The sequence below is a fragment of the Mustela putorius genome, unplaced genomic scaffold (assembly GCF_011764305.1).
Source record: "Mustela putorius furo isolate JIRA1106 unplaced genomic scaffold, ASM1176430v1.1 tig00003845_pilon_pilon_pilon, whole genome shotgun sequence".
NCBI classification, from domain to species: Eukaryota; Metazoa; Chordata; class Mammalia; order Carnivora; family Mustelidae; genus Mustela; species Mustela putorius.
In genome coordinates, this window is record NW_025421998.1 from 563,293 (window position 1) to 590,593 (window position 27,301).

The 27,301-nt window shown below is 39.4% G+C and overlaps 1 protein-coding gene across 3 annotated transcripts in view; it reads right to left on the reverse strand.

Moving 5' to 3' along the window:
* VPS41 (VPS41 subunit of HOPS complex) overlaps window positions 1-27,301 on the reverse strand; it is a 176,702-nt gene that overhangs the window by 102,775 nt on the left and 46,626 nt on the right. The gene's annotated exons all lie outside the window — the stretch shown is intronic.

The following is a 27,301-nucleotide window of genomic DNA, read 5'->3' on the forward strand; positions in this document are numbered from 1 at the left end:
ATCTAACTTTAGGGGCGCCTGGGTGGCTCAGTGGGTTAAGCCTCTGCCTTTGGCTCAGGTCGTGATCTCAGGGTCCTGGGATCGAGCCCCACATCAGGCTCTCTGCTCAGTGGGGAGCCTGCTTCCTCCTCTCTCTCTGCCTGCCTCTCTGCCTACTTGTGATCTCTCTCTCTGTCCAATAAATAAATAAAATCTTTTAAAAAAATAAAATAAAGTATCTAACTTTAAGATAATTTGGCTTGTTGATAAGGATTAATGGAAAAATACAAAATGGAATGTTCCTTTCTCAGTGGAAAGTATCTCAGAGCTAGTAACCAAAGGTTAGGGCAGACCAAGACTCCCAGACCTCAGAAGGCCACCCACGGACATGCTGTTGAGAGAAATTCCTCCGTTGCAGGGCGAGACAGCTGACCCCAGAGCCCTTCCTCATGTTGGTCATTGCACCAGCAACACTCCTGAAATGCAGTCTATGAAAAGGAACCTTATCTCCTTAAAGTTCCTAGAATGTTGAGGTGCCCGGGTGGCTCATTGGTTTAAGTGTTTGCCTTTGGCTCAGGTCTTGATCCCGGGGTCCTGGGGTTCTGGAATCCAGCCTCGAATGTGGCTCCCTGCTCAGCGGGGAGTCTGCTTCTCCCTCTCCTCCTGCCCCCACTCATGCTCTCCCTTGCTCTCAAATAAGTAAAAAAAAATTTAAAAGTTTCTAGAACGTTAAAAGGGGAAAGGACCTTGTAGATAGATATTTGATCCCTTTTACAGGGGAATAAACCAAAGTCCAGGGATGAGAATAACAAAAGAGAAAGTGCCAGGGATCCAACCTAGAGAGCAGGGGACAGTGCCTAGCACAGGGAGCGTGATGGACAATGGGTGGCAAGGAATACGCAAAACAAAATACAAGCTGAACTGGGAGAGCAGTGAGGCCAGCGCGTCTGGACTCCTGGCTGAGAAGCCTGAATGCTCAGCTTTTGTGTCTTCTTTGGATAAATGCTTTCCTCACTGAGTATCCTCTGGGACCAGTTTCCTAAAGCTCATCATTTTGTTCATCAAATAACATTTTAATACCCATTTACTCTAGCAAATATAACCCCCTGACTGTAATTTAACTATTTATATAGATTTCATAAGCATAGATCATGGCTATAAGGTATCTTGGTTATATTTGGGGTGTGTGTGTGTGTATGGTTATATATAATATATAACATATTTATCTCAAATTACATTTTAATAGGGATACGTAGCCTGTCAATGCTGAGTTTTCCTGTCCTGTCTAACATGGCAGTCTCTGCGTATGAATCAAAAACTGCAGAAAATCAAAGTACGCCACATGTGACCAGCATCTGGTATCAGACAGCACATGAATCAGAACATTTTCCCCATTGCAGGAAGTTCTACTGGACAGTGCTGTTCCAGGCCTACAAAACTGAGCCCCACCTCTGAATGCAGTCCTTCTTTATCATTACAACGAATTCCTCCCTCAGTAGAATCTGTACCACCACATTAGCAATGTTACAGGGAAAAGCATATCTACAAGGTTTGAGAGTCCTCTTTCCCTCACATCTCTGTGAGCAACAGAATTTTTTCTTCTTTACTTTTTTTTCTGCCAAAGATCAATATTCATTGATTTATTTCCCTGACTACTAATAAACATAAGCATTTCTCTTAAGTCTGTTGGTCAATTAATCTGCTCAAGCAGTTGAGCTTATTTGCAGACAGCTCATACTCATTTTTCTATGGACATGTTTGTCATTTTCTTGTTAATTTCCTTTTTATTTTTAGGGTATGAGGTCTTGGTACAATACCTCACCCGGACATTGTATGTGGTCTTTTTTTTTTTTTTAAATTGGAAGACGGCTATTGCTTTATTTCTAATGTTAAAGTTTTTAATACTTTGGGGACTTATTTTTTTCCCCAAATGGATATCCGGTTGGGGAAGCCCCATTTACTAAATAATCCATCCTTCTTCTGAAGAGAACTGTTTGTCATATAATAAATATTCACCTCAGATATCTTTCTGGGTTTTCAACTGTGGTGTCTTTGTCCGTTGCTGTATCAATTCATCATTGACTTAATTATAATACACATGGTATGTTCTCTTTCTGGTAAAAGGCAAGACCAAGCCATAGTTCTCCACACTTTCCTTGGGTTTTCTCAGGATTTGTGAAGTTAAAGATGTGTTCTGTGTGACGTTAAAGATGAAATAATCCTCATGTTGCTAAATAGAGTGGTCAGTGTTCAAGCCTAACTTGCTTTAACTAACAGGAGGATGTAACACTGCTGGTAACTCTCCCCTTCTCTTGGCTTCCAGGATACCACACTTGTCTGGTTTTTCTTTGACATTTCCAGCTCCCCTTTCTGTGTCTTTGGTCAGATTCTCCCAATCTCCTGATTTCTATATTTCATGGTTCAGTCTAACATCTGTGTTTTCTCCTTTGGTTATTTTCTTCCAAGCCATGAACTGACTGCTAAATTTTATCTCTAGACTGGGCCTCTCCCTCTTTCAGACCAATATTTAGAACTGCCTATTTTACAGATGTACTTGGATGCCTACCAAGCATCTCAGCTAAAGTGTATCCCAACCCAAGATCCCAATGCTCCCTTATGAAAGAGCCCTTCTTAATGTTTCCCTAATCCCGGTTACAGACAACTACATTCTTCTGGCTGCTCAGGGCAAAAAACCTTGGAGCCATCCTTGACTTCTGTTTTCCCTTCACACTCTACTGTGTTTCTGCCAGCAATTCTTACCATCACGTAAACCAAATTTATCCAGACTTTGACCACTTTCACCAGCTCTAGAGTTGCCATCCAAGCCACCATCATTCTTGTCTGGATCATCCTAATAGTTTCATAACTAGTGGACCCTGCTTCTGCTGTCACTCTCCAAGAAGTGTGTTCCCAAAAAATCAGCAGAAAGATACTGTTAACAGACTGACCAGACAATGACATTGCTTGAAAATCTGCCAATGGTCTCCCAACTCAGAAGCAAACCCCAAGTTCTTACTATGAGCTGAGAGTCCTCAACAATTTGGTTCTAGCCCTCCCGCCAACTTCTCCCCTCATCTACACTCTGCCTTGTTCTCTCTCCTCCAGCCATGATGACCTCCCGGCTGTCTTCCTGCCTTAGAGCCTTTGCACCCGTTTGCCCAAGATGCATTTCTGCCAAATCTTCACAGGTAGTCATCTTAGCAATGCTCTCTGGCCACCAACCTACAATTTCAACATTTACCCAAACATCACAACTCCTTTACTGGCTTATTTTTCCCCTGCAGCACTTACCACTACTTACCTTACTATGTATTTTACTTATTTAACTTTTTCACTGCCAAATTCACTCACTACAATACTAAATTCATGACAGTTCAAAGAATAAAAAATTCCCATCACACAGAAATTCATCCAGAGAACAGAACAGAAAGGATATGTTTCCCAAATCTTTTTAGCAAGCCAGCATACTCTTATAATAACAAAGCTCAACAAGGATATTATGAGAAACGAAAAGTACAAGTGAATCTTGGTCATGAGCATAAATGGAAACATCCTAAAGAAAATATTAATAAAGTCAGCATATACAGAAAAGCCTAATTTATTCCAGAAGTCCTAAGTTGGTATAATATAGGGAAATGAACTAATATAATTCTCTGCATTAAGAAAATAAATGAAGAATATCCAAAGATCATCTCATTAGTTGCAGAAAGCTATCAAATTCAACACCATTCCTGGTAAAAACAAACAAACAAACAAACAAAAAAACAACCTCTTGGCATTCCTGGTAAAAACTCTTGGGATGAAAAGTCCTCATTTTCACTTAATGGTGAAATGTTGAAAGCTTTTCCTTCAATATCTCTACAATATTGACTCTTCTAATCCATTTCTCCATGTATTAGACCTTCTTTAACATCTCCAAATAAAATTTGATAATTTTCCCCTTAGCGGTCTTACCCTTTATTTTATTCCAGTAATGGCAATGTCTGCAAGTACCCTTTTCTCCTTCCTGGTATGTATAACAGGATTCTGTTTATACAACATACAAAAATAGGCAAAATTCTATGACAGCGCAGAGGGGGCACACAGAGAAGGCAGAAAATGAAAAAGAAAAGCCAAGCACTTTCAGTTATAAAGGTCAGTGCAGTGGGGTCCCTTTAAGGCGACTTTGAGCAGAGGGGGATTTCACACCATCTATTCTCAATAGAATGCTAGTTACATGATGGTTTGCATCATAACCACTGTTTCACTGAATATTTTATGTGCCTTGTCAAGTTGTACTTCACAATAAAAATAAACATTAAAAAACTTAAGGTAAAATTAAAAAGAGCATGTGCATGAAATCATCTGGGGTTAATACCTTCGGTGGCTTATTTCTTAGATCACATTTTTTCCCTCCATGACTGTCTAGGAACTCAAAGGTTCTCATTCTGTTTTGGTCATCTTGGTTTTCCCAGAAAATACTGCATTTCATATTTTTGAGATGAAAAAAATTTTTTTTAATCTTTTTTTTTTTAAGATTTTTATTTATTTATTTGACAGACAGAGCTCACAAGTAGGCAGAGAAGCAGGCAGCGAGAGAGGAAGGGAAGCAGGCTCCCTGGTGATCCCACGACCCTGGGATCATGACCTGAGCCGAAGGCAGAGGCTTTAACCCACTGAACCACCCAGGTGCCCCTGAAAATTCATTTTTAATGTTTTCTATTTTATTAATTTCTTATTGTATATTAATTTTCCCTTTCTGGCTTAGAATAATTTTGATGATCTTATTCTAACTTCCTGACATTAATATAGTGTGCATTAGTTGTTACTGCTCATCTAGTAATCATAAAATAATCAAGTGTCTGGCATTTACCTTTAACTATGTAAACTGGTCATAAATTAGAGGCCAAAAAATAATGTATAATACAATAATTATTTCCTCTTTGAGAAAAGTAGAATTTGGTTTTATTTCTAAGAATGGTGACAGCATTATTTGGTTACTTATCTAGTTATTAATAAAATTCTAGTGTAACTACAATTGTGGTCCGAAATGTGGTTCGTATATTTTAAAAAAATTGTTCTTTGAAATCTAAGCTATTCATTTCCAACTAACATGTATTCTCTGGTTCAAAATACACATATTTTTAATGTTATTTTTATTATCTAGTTTCTATTGGTTCAAAATACACATATTTTTAATGTTATTTTTATTATCCAGTTTTTACATATCCTTTCTATATATCCTGCTCTCTTCTTCACTTAGCAAAGACTGATAGAAACATGTTTCAAAAACTTCCCATTACAACTGCGGTTTTGCCCATTTCTTCCTGCATTTCAAGTAAGTTTTGGTCTAGATATTAGATCCCCTATAATTGGGTACATCAAAGGTATGAAAAAGTTTCCTTTTACCCCTAAATGTAATCAATATAATATGTGGTCTGCTGGCTAATTCTCTTTTGCTTTAAGTTCTACTTTTTCTTGCATTTTTATTGCCAATATGCTTAATATTTATTTCATATCAAAGCTGAGGATATTTTTCTTTTAGTAACAGTAAAGTATTTTATACTTTTTAGAATAATGTTTCCTTATTCCATTATTGTCTTTTTGCTATATTACTCAACTTCTTTTGTCTATCTAGGGACAATTTAAATGCTGTTCATTCTATTTGTATTCTATTAGAATCACTTAAAAATTTTCAGGAATTATACTTGAATTATCTCTCGCTCCAAATCAGTGCAATGGCATACACGGACTCATTTAGAAGATGAGGTATTTAGCCCATGTTTATTTGCTACCTCTTTCCTTTCCCTATCTTAATGCGAAAGTACAAATATTTTATATTTCATAAGTTACACCAAATAAAATTGGAGAGAAAATCCAGTTAATACGTCAGTAAAAATAACAACCTTAAACTATAAGTTCTAAGCATGAATCCAGCTAGAGGAAGAAACTATTTAGCTATTGGGATGTCCATAATTTTAAAACTGATTCATGAGAGATCAATCAAAGATTAGGGATATTTACCTCTTGTTATGTACATTGCAAAGAACTTTACAGCTTATTCTTCTTTAGTTTTTGAAAATATTTGGACTTCATATTCATGTAACTTAAACCAAGTAAAACAGTCAACTCCCAAAAGAAATAGTACAAATTATAGTTAAAACAAGAACAGGAGTCAATCTTAGTAATAACAAATAACATATAAATAAACAAGAGATTTTGCCTATGGAATTGGCAAAGATTGTTTTAAGTATCTAGTTTTGGCAAAGAAATCCCCAAAGAGACACTCCTTGTCCCCTACTGGTGGGAATTCAAATATGGAGAAACTTTCCTAAGGATCATTTGGCCGTGTGTATCAAAAATCTTTAAAATATGTATTTTCTGGGGCGCCTAGATGGTAGAGTCGGTTAAGCAGGGCTGTGAGACTGGCCCTGCTTTGGGCTCTGCACTCAGTGTGGAGTCTGTTTAAGATTCTCTCTCCCTCTTCCCCCTTCTACCCCCAGTGCTCTCTCTCTGAGATAAAAAAATAAATCTTTCAAAAGACATACATATTGCCTATTTTACACAAGAAGAAGAGGGGTGTCTGGAGAGCTCAGTTGGTCTGCCTTCGGCTCAGGTCATCATCTTGTGGTCCTGGGACTGGGTCCTGCATGGAGCTCCCTGATCAGCAGGGAGTCTGCTTCTCCTTCTGCCTACCCCCAACTCGTTCACTTGTTCTCTCTGAAATAAATAAAATCTTTAAAATAACCAAAAAAAAAAAAAAAGAAGAAGAAGAAATAAAAGAAAAAGAAAAAGAAAAAAATTGGGGCTCCTGGGTGGCTCAGTGGGTTAAAGCCTCTGCCTTCCGCTCAGGTCATGATCCCAGGGTCTTGGGATCAAGCCCTGCATTGGGCTCTCTGCTCAGGAGGAAGCCTGCTTCTTCCCCTCTCTCTGCCTGCTTGTGATTTCTGTCAAATAAATAAATAAAATCTCAAAAAAAAATTATTTTGCAAAGATGCTTTCCACAGCAGGTTTCTTTTGTAAGATACTAAGAAACAGAAATTACTTAAATTTCTAAAAGCAAATATAAATGATGAAAATTAAAAGAACAAAAATATTAAGTTTAAAAAATGTATTATATAATAAAGAATCTGACTTTGGGGCACCTGGGTACCTCAGCTGATTTGAAGTCCAACTCCTGATTTTGGTTCAGGTCATGGTTTCAGGGTCACAGGATGGAGCCCAAGTCAGGCTCTACACTCTTTGGGAAGTCTCCTTGAAATTCTTTCCCTCTCCTTCTGTCCTCCCCCTGCTCATGTGTGTGCACACATACTCTCTCTCTCTCTCTCAAATAAATCTTAAAAAAATAAAGAGTGTGACTTAATCCAAGAGAAGTCAGGTCTTTACCCTTGGTTTCCAGGAGATAATCTATCCTGATAGGAATGTCTGTTAAAGGTGAAAGACCTCACAGTCTTTCAATGGGCCATGCCAGAAAGACTAAACCCTGTGATTGCAGGTGGGGGCTTTGGGTCATGCATATCGACCAACCTGTCAACCAATCATTCCTACATAACAGATCCCCTGTAAAAATCCTGAACAGCAATGGGAGCTTCCTGCGTTGTCACACATGTAGGCCCGGTGGTAATGCGTCCTGAGGACAATGGAATTTTGCATCCCAGGGTCTGCCCTATGTGGTCTCTTCCTTTAGCTGATTTGTTGACTGTATCACTTCCTTGTAATAAACTGTAATTTTGAGTATAATAACTTTCAGTGAGTTCTCTGAGGTCTCTAACTAATTATCAACCACGAGAGTGTATCTGGGAACTTGCAGATCTTGTAGTTGGTGTTGGAAGTCTTCAGCAAACTCAATCCCCTGGAAGACTGTGCCTTTAACTCTCACAATTCGGCTAGCTCTCAGTAAACCCCACCTAGGGTTTATAAATACAACTGTATTTACAGGCATCTGTACATAACTTATGTGGCTGGAAGTAGATACTCTAACATATTAGCACTGGTTTTATCTGGATGCTGAGATACTATTATTGTTTAGATTGTCCTTTTCTATGTTTTGCTCATTTTCTAAAGCATATATTTATTTTGTTTTTAATCCAAAGATAAATATTTTTACATGATTATGTAGTCAGCTTTTTAATTTAAAACCAAAAAGATAGGAAAATTTATCTTAATTGTCAAAGCCATCACTCTGGGGATGCGCAGCACCCATTTTTACCTCAAGTGACAACTGAGTGTCATCACTACGCACATCAGTTTCTATTGTTAGTTCCGTAATATTTGATAAAAAACAAATAAAGAACAGGATTTCAGCATGGCAGCTGTCAATGGCACAAGAAGCAGGTCTGGCACAGGTTCCTCACAGAAAAAGGAAGAAATGCCTTATGCATTTCTGCCATTTCTGCATACTTGAAATGAATGGGGAAAAGAGAAAGGGTAAGGAGGGAAACTGTAGTGCAGGAGTCCATCTTTCTTCCATGTGGAATCTAATTGCCTGTTCTACACACAGAATTTACGGGGTGTATCTGCCAAGCTGGGATACTGGAGTAGATGTAAACAAGAAAAGGGACCCGAGATAAAAAAAAAAAGACCCAAGAAAAATGGCCTCAGCTGTATTTTCCATTAGCTACAATTTTATTCCTAATGGAGACATGTTTGGAATTCTGGACAATATAAGTGAGTTTGTTCAAAAATCAATAATGTCAAGCTGACACTATAGAACATACAAAAATGTTTCCTTAATGGAACAAAAAAAGAGGCCTGACTAAGCAGGAGGGGGTGCGGACTGGCCCATACCTTCTAAGCCCAAGTCCACCACAGGTGGTCTCAAGTTCTTAAATTTAAAGAAAAGGCAAAATTACCAACATGTACACCTCATGTGATAATCAATTACCTAATGTAAAATGCCTGAAATAAATACACTTAGTATGGATTATGTCAGCTCTTCAATTAGGAATAAATTCACGGTCATTTCGAAAGCTGCTTTTAATGGTGTTCTTTGTGGCAACTTCTTTTCCCCCGACGCTCCTCATCATCCCACCTTAAGCTATCGGTCCCCCAACAGCGAACCTAAGGAATCAATCTGCTAATGTATAATTTGTAAGGCTCCTCTGACTAACACATGGATAATTGATTCCTTCACAAATGCTGCATCCCCATGGACACGGAGCGGAATGAATAAGAAGGAAGATGGATTTCACTTTCGTTCTCTGAGATCCTCTAGTTAGCAATCCCAACATGCACATGGCCGCCCAGGCAGCCTCATGCTCTGTAGTCACACTTAGAGAGCAAGCTGCACTTACATTACACGTGTGAAAAGCAAACGCCTGTTCTTTCATACTTGGGAAAAGCTCTTTTTACTGCTTATTTTACTCTCCCCTGATGATACACCCCGAGGTGAGCAAGACCTCCAGCTGGATGTAAGAAGTCTCTGAAAAATACATCTACTTGAGGGGTTTCTACACATCTACAAAACAAACCCTTATTTTCTCTCTGACTTACTCTATGGCCAGAACAACCTAACCTTTAGCTATAAACTCCCAAATTGTCTCCGTTGCTCTCAGATTTCATCTCAGGGTTTCAATACTCAGTACCAGGCTTGAATAGCTGAAGAAGAACTGACAGTCCCCATCTGGCACTCATTGCCCCACGATACTAACTACGCAGCATTCCATTGTTAAAACAGTATGCAAGGAAAGTGTATGCTTGCGAGGTTTTAAAGATGATCCTATCTCTCTAAGATTTAATAACTACATTAATTCGAGCTTCTTGATGTGATAATCCAGCTTTTAACAGAAGCTGCTGTTTCTGCGGGTGGAAGAAAAACGCTTTGTCAGCAGCAAATTCATTCCAATTTGGGAAATAATTGGAAAATTTAAAAAGCTACAAAGTCCTTGTTTTCCACTCTGAAGAAATGGAAGGAGTAATGGAGAAAGGAGGCACAACCTCATAGAAGTTATGTTTCAAATTTTGTATGATAATGTGGCTGAAATATTCTTTATTCTACAAACAACTACTGACCAATTATAAATCTATACTTTCAAAAAAAATTCTTTTTCACAGAAATAGAAAAAAAATCCTAAAATTCATAGGAAACCACAAGTTTCCAAATAATCAAATTAATCCTAAGAAAGAAAAAGCTGAGGCCTCACACTTCCTGATTTCAAGCTTTATTACAAAACTATATTGATCAGAACAGTATAGGACTGACATAAACGTGGACACTGAATCAAGGGCCCAGAAATAAACCCATGCTATCACTTAGTATTTCAAGAATAGTCAATGATGAAAGGACAGTCCCCTTAATAAATGGTGGGAAAACTGGATACTCCTATGTAAATAATACAACAGGACCCCTATCTTATACCACTTACAAAAATTAACTCAAAATGGATTAAGAACTTAAAGGTAAGATATGAAGTCATAAAACTCCTAGAAGAAAACATAGGGGGAAATCTTCTATGACAGTCTGGGCAATGATTTTTTTGGACATGACACCAAAAGCACCAAGTAACAAAACCAAAACTCAGCAAGTGGAATGACATCAAACTAAAAGCCTTCTGTACAGCACAGAAAACGATCAATAAAATGAAAAAGGCAGCCTACAGAACAGAGGGCACTACGTGCAAACCATGTATCTAATCCAGGATTAATATGCAAAATATACAAGGAATTCATACCACTCAACAGCACGAAAACAATCTGATTTAAAAATGGGCAGAGGGGGTGCCTGGATGGCTCAGTTGGTTAAGCAACTGCTTCAGCTCAGGAGTCCTAGGGATCCCACATCAGGCTCCCAGCTCCACAGGGAGTCTGCTTCTCCCTCTGATCGTCTACCCTCTCAGGCTCACTCTCTTTCTCTCTCTCTCTCTCTCAAATAAATAAAATCTTAAAAAAAAAGTGGGCAGAGGACTTGAACTGACATTTCTCCAAAGAACAGAGACAAATCGCTGACAAGTACAGGAAAGGTGCTCCATGTCACTCATCACCATGAAAATGCAAATCAAAACCACAATGAGTTATCACATCACACCTGTTAGGAAAGCTATTATAATAGCTAACAAATGCTGGTGAGGATGTGGAAAAAAGGGAACCCTGGTGCACTGCTGCTGGGAATGTAAGTTGGTATAGCTACTATGGACAAGAGTGTGGGGACTCCTCAAAAAAATCAACACTCAAACTATCACATGACCCAGCAATCTCAATTCTGGGTATAAATCCAAAGGTAATAATGCATGATCTCAAAGAGATCTGTACTCCCATGTTCACTGCACCATTATTCATAACAGCCAAGATATGGGAACAACCTTACTATCCACTGACAGATGAATGGATAAAGAAAATGTGTGTGTGTACATACACACACACACACACACACACACAGAGGGGATGTGTATATATGCACATACACACATATATACACATTTTTATGTATGTGTACACATATGTGTATATATACATACATGTGTGTATATTATATATTATTATATATTCCATATATATATAGAATATTATTCAGCTATTAAAGAAAAAATCCTGCCGTTTACAACCCCACAGATGGACCTTGACGGCATGATGCTAAGTAAGTCACACCAAAAAGGACAAATACTTATATGTGGAATCTGAAAACACCCAAATTCCTAGAAATTGAGTAAAATGGCGGTTGCAGGGATGAGGGGGTGAGGAAATAGGGAGATGTTGGTCAAAGGTACAAAGTTATAGATGAGGAAGTTCAGGGGCTCTCTGGTACACTATGGTGACTGTAGTAAACAAAACTGTGTTCTATACAGTTGCTGTATAGTTGCTGTGAGAGAAGAGCTTTAATGTCCTCACCATAACAACATCAAATGGTAATTATATGAGGCAGAAGTTAGCCTGACTGTGGTAAACATTTTGAAATATGTGTGTGTCAGTTCATTAACACTGTACACCTTAAACTTACATATTATACATCAATTATATTGCAATAAAGCTTGAAAAAATGAAACTGCATACTCTAAAAACAAAGTACTAACCTATTATGTAAACAAGGTTGATTTCTGAGCAAAAAGTATTTTAAACAACTTATATGTTAGTTAAAATATTAAGCGCAGTTATTTTAATGTGAAACAATTACATGTCTGCTATTTGAGGTAGTGTCCATTGTATTTCTAATGCAAGAATTCCAAAATACCCTCCCAGCATCACAGCTTACTGAATCCTTCCATGATTCAAGTAGCTTTATGGTTCATCAAAGCTTTTTTCTGATGCTGCAAAACTCTGAGTAAATATTAAATTACCTTAAGAGAGAGTACATTGTCTACATCTCCTGATAGCCTTAATAAATATTCTGTAACTTCCACAAAAATACTGTTTGAGGGGCGCCTGGGTGGCTCAGTGGGTTAAGCCGCTGCCTTCAGCTCAGGTCATGATCAGGGTCCTGGGATCGAGCCCCACATTGGGCTCCTTGCTCAGCGGGGAGCCTGTTTCTCTCTCTGCCTCTGCCTGCCTCTCTGCCTGCTTGTGATCTCTGTCTCTCTCTCTCTGTCAAATAAATAAATAAAACCTTTAAAAAAATTAAAAAAAATACTGTTTGGTAGGAAAAAACAAATGTATTAAATATCTCTAATTTGCCACTTAAATTTAACTTGTATCTTAATGATCAAAAACTGAAATTACCCTGTTAGAAAATCAATGTCCCAGAAAATGATTTAAACTCTAACTAGTGTCTTGAAAATCATCTAAAAGAAGTAAAAACTTCTTCTTTTTTTTTTTTTTTTAGATTTTATTTATTTGACAGAGAGAGAGATCATAAGTAGGCAGAGATCACAAGCAGGCAGAAAAAGAGGGAAGCAGGCTTCCTGCTGATCAGAGAGCCTGATGTGGGGCTCGATCCCAGGACCCTGGGATCATGACCTGAGCTGAAGGCAGAGGCTTTAACCCACTGAGCCACCCAGGCACCTCAAGAAGTAAAAAATCCTTGACAGTCTTGGGAATGAGAAGAGTAGAAAGAAGTTCTCAGGAAGAGTCACCTTGTTGAGAAAGAAAAGAATTCTGTCCATTCATTGTGTCATGGCGGTTTTAACTTGAGCTTAAATTTTCTGCATTTTTAAGACTGCTTATCAGTCAGTCTTTGCAAGCCACTGAAACATTCCTAAATACTTAGACCTTTTAAGAGTATCCTCTGGGGCACCTGAGTAGCTCAGTCAGTTAAGCATCTTACTCTTGATTCCTACTCAGGTCAGAGGATTAGAGCCCTCCATGCTCAGAAAGGAGTCTGCTTCTCCTTCCCCCTATTCCTACCCTCCCTCCTTTCCTCCCCTTCCTTCCTTCCTTCCTTCCGTCCTTCCTTCCTTCCTCTCTCTCTCTCAAATAAATAAAAATCTTAAAGAAAGAATTAAATAGTATCCCCTAATCAAGCATTTTCACCACCTCCCCAAGAGCACAGTGGGGGTGACTTTGATGCTGGAAAAAGGGACAGTAGCATTTACCACCTCATCTGACTCATCAGAGCCCAGACTGCTGCATCTGCCAGCACCCAGACCCCACAGTCCTCGGGGACTGCCGGCTGGTGACAGACTCAGACCTCCCGCCCATAGCCATACCCTACCAGGTCAGGACAACGGAGGCAGGAGCAGAGAATGGCCTTCCAGCCTGCAGAAGACTTATTACATGGATGTTCGTGTTCTAAATCCTGACAACCTTTAAAAGCGCAGGGAGGATTTGGAAGGGATTGCCTCCTAAGAAGCCGTTACACTGCTGATTCCTAGAGCTGACTGCATCTTCTGCCCGCACCAGCTACGTCCCCACCAACAAGAGGCAGGAGGCAGGCTTGCACAGGATATCTGCTCAACACAAGGCCTCACCAACCTGGGCATGGATGAAAACACGGCTTCAGTCTAAGGCCAAGTCAGGCTTTTGGTCTACTGTTATTTAGGTATTTATTTAGTCCTCTTTCATTCACACTCCAGGGACGGTGCTGGATGCCAGGTGAACACGGTAAATGTGGGCCTTGCCCTTATGAGGCTGGCAGCCCACGGAAGAGCTGTTCCTATTTAGGACTATAACCTTTCAGGGCCACTACAGACCTGCAGCTGTCCCCAAGCTCGTTCTCCCCAGAGCCTGCAATGCCCATCTGCTGAACAATTCAGAGGGGGCATTTTGGCTAAGTCTCCTTCTGATGCCTCGGGTACTAACTTTGGCAGTTGAGTGAGGAAAACTTTAATGGGAAATCAGTCTGAGCAACAGCATAAGGAGCAAGCCAAGTGTCTTTTGTTAGTATCCACCCCAGAATTACTGAGCACTGACCCACGACCCAACACGGTGCCGAGTTCATGATGCCATTTATGTGAAACAGTCTGTTTTGCTGGAAAACCACTGTTAAAAGAATAAACATGTGTTACATACATAAATGACCTGGAAAGAAATACAACTGACAGTTTTCAAAATGGTGAAACATAATAATATGTGAAGTATGACAGAAAATGATGTGTTCTTAAACTGAGTTATTTGTCCCTACTTATACATGAATCCAACAAAGACACAGAAAAAGAGTGACAAAGGAAAGCAGAGCTGCCAAAGAAATTCAAAGTCATCAGCCTAGCGAGGGAATAGTGCAGAAGAGAAATTTACTAATAAATGCATTTCACAAAGGAGCAACCAATATTACCAGACACCCTCCATGATACAAAGCAGATTAAAGAAAAAGTGGACAAACAGCACCTGCCTTCAACGTGTCTGTGTACACAGGCTTTGGGAATCCAGCACTTTGTGACATTCTATTTTATCATTTAACCATATTACAGATCATTATTTATATGACTAGCTCCACAACCTATTCAACCTGAGAACAGGGGCTGTGTTTTGTCATTCTTTATAATCCATGGACCTACTTACAAAATGTTGACTGAAGGAGTAAGAAGCAATCAGTGAATGAATATGAAAAAGGCGCTCTTCTGTGTGGGGTCATCCAGAAAGCTGTCATAAAGAAGGTGGGACACGGAGCATTTCCATAGGCAAAGACAGGAAAGCACATGGCAGCAAGAGCTAAAGCATAACGTCTGGATACACCTCAGGCCACAATGACGGGCAATCCTGTCGCCGAGACAGCGGAAGCCTGGGGGCTGCAGAGAGGAGCTCTGTTTTATTCCTCAGGCATCAAGGGGGCACACAAGTGTTTTCGGGGACAGGAATAATAGGAATAACAGAATCCCAGCTTTCCCCTGGGAAGACTGCTTGGGGGGAAGGTTGGGGGGTAAGAGGCAGGGAGATCCAGCTGGGTTTCACTGCAATAACCCAAGTGAGTTTCAATAAATACTTGACCAAGAGTGGTGGCGATATAAAGAGGGAGCAAAAGAAAGAACGAGCTCAGAAAAGAATCTCAGGGGATATACAAGGTATGGAGGCACATGGAGGATAAACATCCCAGAGATGGAAGCAAATCCGGAGGAGAAAAGAATGGAGCCTTCTAAAGACATGACATCCAGCAGGGGCCTGGAAAAGCCTAGTCTTTGTGATAAGGCAAAGATGAGCTTCTTCTTGGCTATAGTGTTTAGATTCAAAAAGAGACTATACCTTGTCTGACCCACTCCACCCGCTGATAAAGAAACAAGGACCTTCAAAAGATACTGGGTTGAGGGCGGCTGGGTGGGTCAGTTGGTTAAGCGACTGCCTTCAGCTTGGGTTATGATCTCAGAGTCCTGGGATTGAGTCCCACATCAGGCTCCCTGCTCTTTGGAGTCTGCTTCTCCCTCTGACTTTCTCCCCTCTCATGCTCTTTCTCACTGTCTCTCTCTCAAATAAATAAATAAAACCTTTAAAAAACAAACAAACAAACATGAATAAAAAAAAAAAAAGAAAAGATACAGGGTCAAATTCAAGAGCAGGACCTCGCTGGGGGGGGGCATTTGAGTGCAGTCGGGCGGGGGAGCCAGGACTCAGCAGAGAAGGACAGAGCAGTCTCTTCTATTCTAGTGGTAATTCCCAACACAGATGTCTCCATGCATCACATAACCCAACTCATCTAAATTATTTTAAATGATACTTTAGCACAGAAATAAATACTGATGTTTTAATACCCAAAGAAATTCAGCTGAAGGGGGACACCATGAACAAGGTATCCTCTATAGGCAGCCCTGAAGTTCCTAGACTACAGGGTTCTAATGCTACAATTCCAGAAAATATAATTCATTTTTTCCCAGAGAATGCTGCCCTAGAGCACATAAGTTTTTTCTAGAAGAGTTAATACAATAGAAATGGGACTGTCAGCCCCACAACCACGTAACTAGAAAAGAAACAAGCATATTTCTATTCTTTTTTTTTTTACGATTTTGTTTATTTGACAGAGAGAGAGACTGCGAGAGAGGGAATACAAGAGGGAGAAGCAGGTTTCCTATTAATCCAGGAGCCTGATATGGGGCTTGATCCCAGGACCCTAGGCTCATGACCTGACCAGAGCCACCCAGATGCCCATATTCTTTAAAATTAAGTCTTAGAGGGATACCCCTTAGACTGGACAAGCCCTATGCGTCTCCTACGTACACCTTGGAGAACAAACTTCATCACCAAAAGCAGGTCCAGAAAGACCAACAGAGTGCAAATCCATGATGATGGCAGAGCTAACATGAACATCCCACTGGGGCCCACAGATAACCCTGCATAATTCTCAATATGCACACTGATGATACCATCAGTGCTTAACGCAAAATCTATAAGGAATAAAGATGTTCTTACTTTTCTCTCATTTATAACTGAATAATAGCAACAGCGCTAATGCATTCTCCTTACCTAAAAACATTTGAGAAAGGCTTTGTGCTTCCACAGGTTGAGGGGAAAAAAAAAAAATCACTTCTCTTAAAAAGGTCAACATATCATTTAAATGACAGAGACCAAGTTATTAATCAAATACAAAACGCCTTATTTTTCAGACATAAGATGAAGAAAGACCACTTGAAATTTCACCAATGCAGCTGTACTTTCACCACAGAGATTGTTATAAGGCTCTCCAGTGTAAAAACATTGCTTTATCAATTCTCCGCTAAGGCATTTCCCAAGCAGATGGTCATCTCTCCACAGTTCTCAAAAGAAGCACCTTGTAAATGAACTTGGAATGCCTCTACACTAAAAAGAAATTCCTGGAGTCAGCTCACCAGACCTGCACCGGGAACATTTGACAGAGTATCAGTACTCAAGTAAGCATGTTCCCACAACACCAGAGAAATAAACCTCTTCGTGACAAGCTATAAAAGGGACCCACGCCCCAAATAAACAATGGATGAGATGAAGCAGGCAGCAAGATTAGTCTATAAAAATGAGTATGTTGGGGCACCTGGGTGGCTTAGTGGGTTAAGCCTCTGCCTTCGGCTCAGGTCATGATCTCAGGGTTCTGAGATCGGGTCCCACATTGGGCTCCCTGCTCATGGAGAGCCTGCTTCCTCCTCTCTCTCTCTCTCTCTCTCTCTGCCTGCCTCTCTGTCTACTTGTGATCTCTCTCTGTCAAATAAATAAATAAAATCTTTAAAAAAAAATGAGTATGTTGAGGAAGTTTCTCTTTTTTCTTCCCTTTTCCCTTTTTTCTCCTTTTCTTTGTCCCTCCTTCTTCTAACTTTGCAAGTCCTATACACAATGAACACAGTTAAGGTGAATCCTATCAATGAATTAAAAGAAGTAATGGCTCTCTTTGGGAAGTGTCATAAATGCCGGCGGACAGATGCTTGGCTTGATCTGGTTCCTCATGATGGGATACTGAGCTTTGCACTAAATATTTTACACCGGTATCTCAAATAATCCTCAAATTAATCATACTGCTCCAGGGTGGGATATGCTCTACATTTCACGAGAAACTGCCAGGATAAATAACCTGCCCAAACGACTGAACATGGGGAGACAGAACCCATGCCTGGCCAGCAGCCATGGTGCCATACAGCCTGTCTCCCACCTCAGGACCACATCCTGCCAACCCAGCCTCCCTTCTGCTGGGCTTCGCTGCCCTGTCTGCCTTCATCTCCAACCATCCAGTCAGTGCTTCTCTTCCCACATGTGTTGCGGGCTAGCTGCATTTCCAATAATGCATCTGAGTCAAGGTCCAAAGGGGAATGAAAATGGAAACCAGCAGGTTCAGGGGGTTGCAAATTTTTGTGTAACCCCCACCCCTACCCCCTGCCCCCAGCAAGGACTGCAGACTCCATCTTGATGCCAAGGAATAAATTCTTGTCTTCACAGAACAGTGAGAATTATTTTTTTCTTGAGGAAGAACAAAAAGCTAAAAGTAAAAAGGAAAACTTTATACAGAAGATATCTTTATGACTTAGTAAGGGCAAAATATTTTTCCCCCAGAAGACTAAAAAACACTAACTGTAAGTGATTAGATTAATACATATTTACTGCATTCATATGAAAAGCTTCTGAACTGAAAATATCACAAATATGGAATTAAAAAAGATAAACCACAGACTAGAAGGCATCTGCCATGCTTCTGACAAGGAGATGTGTCCAGACTCTTTTTTTTTAGCCACCCGAAGAGAGCGCCCAATTCCCTGGCCCCCGACCCGTGTCTGGTATCTGGTACTCATCAGACTTTTAAGGGTTTGGCCAAACTGATGAGTGTGAAATGGTTATCTTATGGTTCAGAAAATTTCACATTTCCCTGACTATTCTCCCTGAAGAGAAACTGGGCATCCTGTCATGTGGTTATTGGAGACACATGGGGTTCTCCATCTGAGAACTTCCTGTTCATCTCTTTGTCCAGTTTCAGTTTCTTTCTGGATTGTGTTTTCCTCACCAATGTCTAAGAGCTCATTGTAGAAGGAATATTTTAACAAAAATATGTGGTTAACATTTGCTACAAACACCCTATGATTATAGCTTCTATAGAACGTAAAAAAACAAGTAAATGAACAAAAACAATAAAAAAAAAAGCTGAGATTTAAAGTATTAATTTAGTGTGAAGATGGATGAAGTCCTAAATGCAAATCATCAGTTTCATTTAATAGAAAGACTTATTGGCAAGTATTAAATTTGACTTGCGACTTCTGATTTCGAGCCTTCACACAATCCACCCTGATCAATGTTGTTATTTTTCCTTGTAAACAGTGAACTTTGTAATTACAAATCAATTTAGAACTTTACACAAATACTCACAAAGTATATGAACTAACAATTCCCAAAAGAGTAAAGAGTCTCATTAGTAACCAGAAAAATACAAAGTGAATCAATAAATTCCCATTTTCTAGAAATCTAAGTGGCAGAGAATTTCTTTTTTTCTTTTTTTTTTTAAGATTTTATTTATTTATTTGTCAGAAAGAGAGAGAGTACACACAAGCAGGCTGAGTGGCAGGCGGAGGGAGAGAGAGAAGCAGGCTCCCAACTGAGCAAGGAGCCCGATACGGGACTCGATCCCAGGACCCTGGGATCACGACCTGAGCCGAAGGCAGTGGCTTAACCAACTGAGCCGCCCAGATGTCTCCTGGCAGAGAATTTCTGAATGATAACAGCTAATGCTGGTGACAAGATACAGCGACGTATACACATACAGGGCTGGCAGGAGTACAATTTGGTATAATCTAAATATACTGAAATGCAAAACCTTCAAAGTGTTCATAGCATCTGAACGAGTGATTTCACCCCAAAGATGTGTTCAAAGACTCAGTCACCAGAGTCTTCAGCCCACCCAAGGCTGTTCACCCCAGTATCACTCCTAGATTGAGCATTGGGCAGTAAGCGGATTAGGCACTGGGAAGTTGGCTCCTGGACAGCTCTGGGCAGTAACAGACCAGCTTTTTACTTCAAGAAATGGATTGTGTTAGAATGGGGCTCCCTCCTTCCCCCATCCAATACCTCCTCCCAACTCAGGCTTGGCCAGAGCTTCCTATTAAATACCTGTAGCGACTGCTTCAGATAGAATTATATACCCAACCAGACCCATCAAACCTGCCAGAGTTACTGAGGAAGGAGTCCTGTTTCGCTTATGAGGATGATAGTGCCCTAACATCAGTCTTGGGCTGTGGGCTAACCGTGATGCTCACGAGATGAAGAGAGCCTATCCCAGGGATGGGTACCATATGGGTCTTCTCAGATGGGTACCTCTGAGCCTGGCATCCCCACTTCAACTTGATTTACAACAGGAGCCAATATTTCCTACTGTCCATTAAACCTGGAGGAATTGGGTTTCTATCACCGAGTAAGGAAAGTGCCCTAATGTATTCAATTTTTTTCCACTAAAGGAAAACGGAATTAGATTTTTAGACTACCTCACTACCTCACAGGGCATTTAATTCTGAGATGAAACTCTTCTAAAAAATTAACAAAATACTGGTTGCCTTTCTGCTAACTATGTACGCCCCAACAAGATACTTAGCACAGAAGGTGCTCACTCCATTATTTCAAAGAAACCCATTTTTATCTCACCTGAAAGAGAGTACCCATGCTATGCAGAAACAGAAAACAAATCCTTACCTGCCCAGTGACTGCACCCTCACTCACTATATCATTTCTGTAAAAGGTGATGCTCCTCCCAAAAAGGAATATGCAATACAGAACACATAGTACTTACATAAAACAGACCAAAATAGGAAAAAGACGTTAATAATATTGGTAAAATTCTTCTACCTCTCATGGAAGCTAAACTTTTGGTATTTTTCCCTGCCATACATCATTGGTTGGAAATAAAGAAGTTATATATAAAAATTTATAGAAGACAGTATTTGTCTTTTGACTCATAATTTAAAGAAAAGCCAAAGAAGCCAGCAATTAAATAATCTAGATCCCATTCTATGGGGTGCCATTTATAAATGTCAAGCGCCTTAAAGAATACCCAATGATTTGGGCTTACATAAGTGGAAATAAATATTTTGATGTGTAAATATCACCTCCTGGAACACATTATTCCATTTTTTTCTGTAGCTTGTCTTTCTATAGTTATGATTTTTTAACAGCTTTCCTCAGATACAACCGACATACAATAAGCTGCACATATTTAAAGTGCAAATGTGATAAGTCCTGACGTATATACAAACTCGTGAAACCCTCCCCAAAATCAATACAATAAATACATCTATCACCCCTCAAAGTTCCCTTATGCCACTTTATAAGCCCTCTGCATCTCTCAAAGCAATCACTGATCTTGTTGTCACTCTAGATTTGTTTGCATTTTCCAGCATTTTCTATAAATGGAACCATATAATAGATAAGCTTTTCAGTCTGACTTCTTTCACTTAACATTACGGATCTGAGATTCTTCCATGTGGTAGCATGTATCAATAGTTCATTCCTTTTTTACTGATAAGCAGAATGCCACTGTATGGTTAAACCACATTTTGGTTATCCACTCCCCTGTCCATCTACATGTGAACTTTCACACACAAGTCATTGTACAAGTGTATGCTTTCATTTCCTCAGGGTCAAGGGACTAGATCACAGGGTAGGTCTATGTTTAATGTTTCTGAAAACTGCTAAACTGCCTTCCCAAGCTGGTTCTACCATTTTCCACTTCCACCAGTAGTGTAAGTGAGTTTCAGTTTTTCCACATGCTTACCAACACCTGGTACTGATGGTCAGTCTTTGTCATTTTAGCCGATCTAAGAGGTTGTTAGTGGTATATATTCTTCCATTTTACTTTGTTTTGTTGCTATCAACTAACAAAACCTAAAGTGTTCTGACCTAATAGCTGCCCCCAGAAGCGATACACTTCCTCTTCCTGGAGGTATAGAAGAAGGACTGAACAAGCAAATGACAAGAACACTTTTGAAAAATTTCCTGTCTTGGGTGGGGAGATGACTAAATACTCTTTAGGTTCCCAATTATCAGAATATATCATGATTCCATCAAATGAAAAATACTTGGGAATTTAGGCAAATAAGTAATTTCTAGAAAAGGCTAATAAAGCAAAGCTGTTCAAACAGAAAATGAGAACTTGTTTAAGGAAAAAGTAATATACCACTAACTCAAGGTATAAATTATCTGTTATCACAGATTATCTGTGATATTATCTGTTATACACAGACACATATATAAAAGCCCCGGCCTTCTGGTCCATGTCATCTGATTTAACATCACTCTAATGGTTTCATTTAGCTCCCTAAACACTCTCAACCCCAAAGCCAGTAACCATGAAGACACTCTCTTCCTTTCCCCTTTGGTCCTTCTGCTAAACCTGCTGAAGAAGTCTCTCTCACTGCATCTCACCATTTTCCCCTGTCTATTCCCCTACTCAAAAGCCACTAGTGGAAAGACAAAATACATATGTAGATAAAAAGGCTGTGATAAATGTTCCTTGCCCTTCCAGATTCCCTGTTGTGTATGAAGGCATCACCCTATCCAGACCCACTTCAACAACTGAGAAATTCTCATTCACCTGTCAAGATTCACCTTAACTTATCGCTTTTCCCACTTGCCATGTTAACCACATCTTCTGAGTCTCCACATTGTTTATAATCCTTCCAATGTGCTCACTTTCGACAGGTGCCCGACTTCCAAAGCAAGAAGCACCAGACGGCGGATCCATTCTACTACAGAACGGAGTCTAGGGGTTTTCCGCCAGGCTCCAGTCTGAGTCATGGTCATGTTCCAAAAAGTTCAAATCACTACAACTCTGACTTTGAAATGTGTGGAGGACCAGGGTGATTTCGTTCAGTGAAGAAATACTTTCAATTTCAGCTATTTAGGGGATATTTGTCCAAATGCAGTTACCACTAAGAAGTCCAATATTACCACATGTTGTAAGCATAACACTTCAACTGTTCTAAGTGACAGAAGCATCCTTTAAGATGAGTATGTTTTCTTAGTCACCTCTGTGCATAGAAGCTACCAAAGTTACAAAGCTATCTATAAATAATCCACAAACTGGAAATGATTTAATACAAAAATGTAGAAAATTGGAAATAAGATTTTCCTTGGCATCAGTTAGAATGAGTTCCACTTAAGTAATTCTCAACTCATTTGACACATTTCTTATCATTCGAAATACAGAGTCCAAATATAGAAGACAGATTCTTCTAATACCTAAGAATCCGAGGCCTGTCAATTAGTCTTCAACAGGTATTATAGACACTGACACATTTGAGCCAACAATGCACTGCTCTGATATTATCAAAAGATAAATGCCATGCTTCCCAAGTAATGATGCCAAGTCTGGCAGAGCCTACTATAGATGGGGTTTACTTCAGGTTGGTGAATATCATGAGACCCAGACAAGAGCAGAGTTTCTCTGTTCAATGATAGCTTCCAATTTTTATTTTAGATCTGCTCCAACAGCTCTTTTAATGAACAGTCACCCCGATATTATCCTGTCCACATTTTGAATGAGCCCAAAATTGCTGGGCTCCTCAGGGTAATAACTAGTGTATGGTATCTGTACTAACTCTAAAGAAATGGTCATGTCTGTCTGATCTCCCATAATGTATACACAATAATCTGGCTGTGGCAAAGGAAGGTGTAAACCCCTGTTTATCTGGAAAACCGTCCAGATAGAAGGAACTTTACAGATTTGGAACTGTTAGCATTCAGCCAACTTGTATCAATGCCTCACTATCTTTCACTTTTAATGCTGACCACTAAGGATGCAGAGCTAAATCAGACACAGAAACTGCCCTCAAGAAGCTCACATTCTATGGGGAGAATGACAGATGCAAATAATCTCAACAAAAATACTGCATGTTCGAGATGTGGCAATAATGCGAAGGAGGAGGAGGTCAAATCATGCGAATGATAAAAGGTGTTTGTGAATATTACAAATGCAGTCTAAGAAGTTTAAAGGAACACTAAATTTTCAGGATTACATTAGCAAAGAGATGAGAGGGCAGATAAGTACTTCTTTTCCCTGAGACATGAAATAAAGATGGATGATCCTGCAAACAATGTTTACGTCTCAATACACAGGAAAGAGGAGCTGATCTGTAATAGAAATGAATTCTTCTAAGCCAAAGAAAGCAGAAGGCCAGGAGTACAATCCAAAAGATGGCCCGGAGACAGAAATGACACCATGCTCATTCAGAGGCCCAGGAAGCAGTCACAGAAACATCTTTTCAAAGCTGGAGAGGGAAATGACCTGTCAGAATGTCTAGTGAGGGAGGCCTACACTAAACCAGACAAAGCAAGGGAGTACAGGGGCAGGGAATACAGAATCAAAGCAGCCCCGGCCCAATTTCCTTCAGGCTTCCTTACCTGGCACCTTTTATATCTAGAACGATCGAAGTCTCCTCAGCTTCTAAACTCTGATGACTTTCTGAATCACCCAGAGCAAGTAGGAAAAATCTGAGTATATGTTAAATACTTGGTAAGTACTATTGAATAAAAGGGTTACTTTCTAAAAGCAGGAGTTAAGGTTCAAATCTCAAAAGGAAGAATGGAACCAACGGAAGAAGGGCATTCCAGAAAGATGTGATGAAAAGCCTGGACACAAGCATGCAGGTCTGAGACAATCCTCAGGCAATGGTGAGTGGATCAGATGACTGGAGGAGAAAGGAAGGAAAACAAAGATCACAAAGGGAGCTTTGGCCACATGACCAACCAGGATCTTGAGATCTGATGCACCTGGGAAGTCCTAAGGAGCCATCCACTGTTCTCAGAAGCAGTGATTAGACTGACGGTGGGAGATTAAACAGAAACGAAGACCCCCTAGAAGAAGGGATGTTCAGATACCGTCCTGTAAAGCTACTTAAATTCTGATAGAGATCTGGGATTTTATTAGCATATGAACATGAGGAAGTACAAAAGATTAGCAGTAAGAAATACAGTGTTGGTATAATCCCTAACCAAAAAAAAAAAAAAAAAAGGAAAGAAAAGAAAAGAAAAAAAAAGAACAGGAATAGAAACATCAATAAACTGCTATCAGGAGTTTATGAAGAATTCTGAACCTACCGCTTAAGAGATTCAGTTGAAAAATTGGTATTTATCTTAATGCAAAATGCCCAATAAAACCCTGTTCTCTTTTGTTTTGTTTTCTTATACCTTTCCTTTTGTAACCATCCATTTGTGGGTATTTATCTGATGTCTCCTGCCATGGCACCATGACAGCAAAGCTGTATCATTTTCTATTTCAGGCAAAGGAAGAAAAACACATGAAGGTAAAGAACAGAAAATTTATGTTTGGTCAGTGGAGCTCTCTGCTCTCCCTCTAGCACACTTAAGAGAACAAAGATTTAAAACATATAGAACAATGCTCCAAAATAATTTGCTTGTTACTTCCAAGTAATACTCCTAATTAGTAAGCCTTAAATTAATAAGCTTAAGGAAAGTGGATGCTATTGAAGGGAAAGTAACTACAATGATTTAAAGGCATTATAGGGGCATAGATACCATAGGGAAATTTAGAAGGTATCTGAGATCCCCTAAGAATTCTGAATCCCTATGTTATATACTGTGTAAGTTCATGAAGACAGCCATTTTTCAGGGTAATATGGCCTGACCTATATTAAAGGTAATTTTCCTAGCAACCTGAGCATTTTACATGGGAAACTAGGCCCACTTTCATTTTACTCTGAGTTCAAAGAGAAGTGAACTTTATCAATTAAATCTGAATTAACATAAGGTCATATCTAGAAATAACCTCTAAAAAACATGTTAAAACATTAGCATATCTGAATATTCTTATAAGTACTGTGAAATATGAGTATCCACATGCAAAACAAAGCATCATTTCGGTGGTTTTCACGCTCAACCAACAAAAGAACAGTCACAGATGGCTGGGTACCACAGAATCCTCTTTATCTACATTTTAGGTAATTGTAGAAGAATATACAGGGGTAGGAATCACCTCAGTGGTGTGATCCATTCATATAAAGATCCCTGAACAGGAAACCGACTTAACAAATTTGATGGTATTTTTTTTTTTTTTTAAAGATTTTATTTATTTATTTGACAGAGAGAAATCACAAGTAGACAGAGAGGCAGGCAGAGAGAGAGAGAGAGAGAGAGAGAGAAGCAGGCTCCCCGCTGAGCAGAGAGCCCGATGCGGGCCTCGATCCCAGGACCCTGAGATCATGACCTGAGCCGAAGGCAGAGGCTTAACCCACTGAGCCACCCAGGCGCCCTAAATTTGATGGTATTTTGAAATGAGGAGAAGAAAGGATTGCTTCAACAGACAAAGGATAATCTGAATTTTGAATTTTGCTCAAGGGCAAAGATACAAAAAAGTGTACAGGTACCTGTGCGTGTGTGTGTATGTGTGTGTTACTGAGGTATTAATACAGACTAAAGACCACAAATCTCCAATTCATAGTTCAGTAATTTTTACATGTGTGTGTATATGGGAAGCCATAATGATAGAGAATATTATCAGCATTCCAGAAGATTCTCCTGTGCTCTCTCCCAGGCCAAAAAATAATATCTGATTTCTATCACCAGTGTTTGATTTCACCTTTTCTTGACCATCATATAAAAGGAATCATACAATGTGTACACATTTGTGTCCGGCTTCTTTGGCTGAATGTTAAATCTGTGAAATTCATCTGTTATTATGTGTATAGACAGTCTGTTCTTAATTGCTCAGAATATATCACAATTTACTTATCCATTCGACAAATGATGAATATTTGGGTTGTTTCTAGTTTGGAGCTATTATGAATTAAGCTACTTTAACACTCCCCTATATATCTTTTGTATTGTGTGTGTGTGTGAGTATGTGTGTGTGTGGACATAAACACTGCACTCATTTGTCTTGAATATATACCTAACAAGTGGAACTGTGCACCACATAGTATTTCTCCTGAAATATTAATGGGAAAACAAATATCTTTCTTCAACATGCAGAATGATTTGTTTGGTTATTTCTTTTACCTCATATGTTTTGAAAGTAAAGTCAGACAGCCTCTAGTGCAATGATTCCACCCTAGTTCAAATAGCAGACTCCCTTGGGAAACTTCGTTAGAGATTCCTCTGTGTTCCCCGCCCCCTGCCAAACAAAACTACCACAATCAAAACTAGAAATGCAGTGAATGGGGTGAAGAGATACTGCTTGAGGAAATAAACACTGTGCAAACCTAAGATCTTTTTATCTTATCTAATTTTAATTTGCTTAAATTATTCCCACTTAGAAGTGAAAACTAAAGCCAGGAGTGTTTATTCATTAATTCTTAAAAATATTTGTTCACTCTCCCTGCATTTCTAATGAAGAATAAAGTTTTGGGTTAAAATGGCAACCATTACATTGAAAGAAAAGCAGCAAATTCAACTCATAATAGTATTTTAGAACCAAAAGAATCCTTTATTAAAAGGAGCGATAGAGAGCCCCACAAAGCAATCACATCATCAGAAACAGGAAAATAAAATAATAGAGGAAAAAACTTGGAGATGAGAAGCTGTAGACTAAAGCTCCTTTCAAAAGAGGACAATGTGTGTTACCCGAAAGTCAAATGCCTAATATGGTAATGTTCACAAAAAA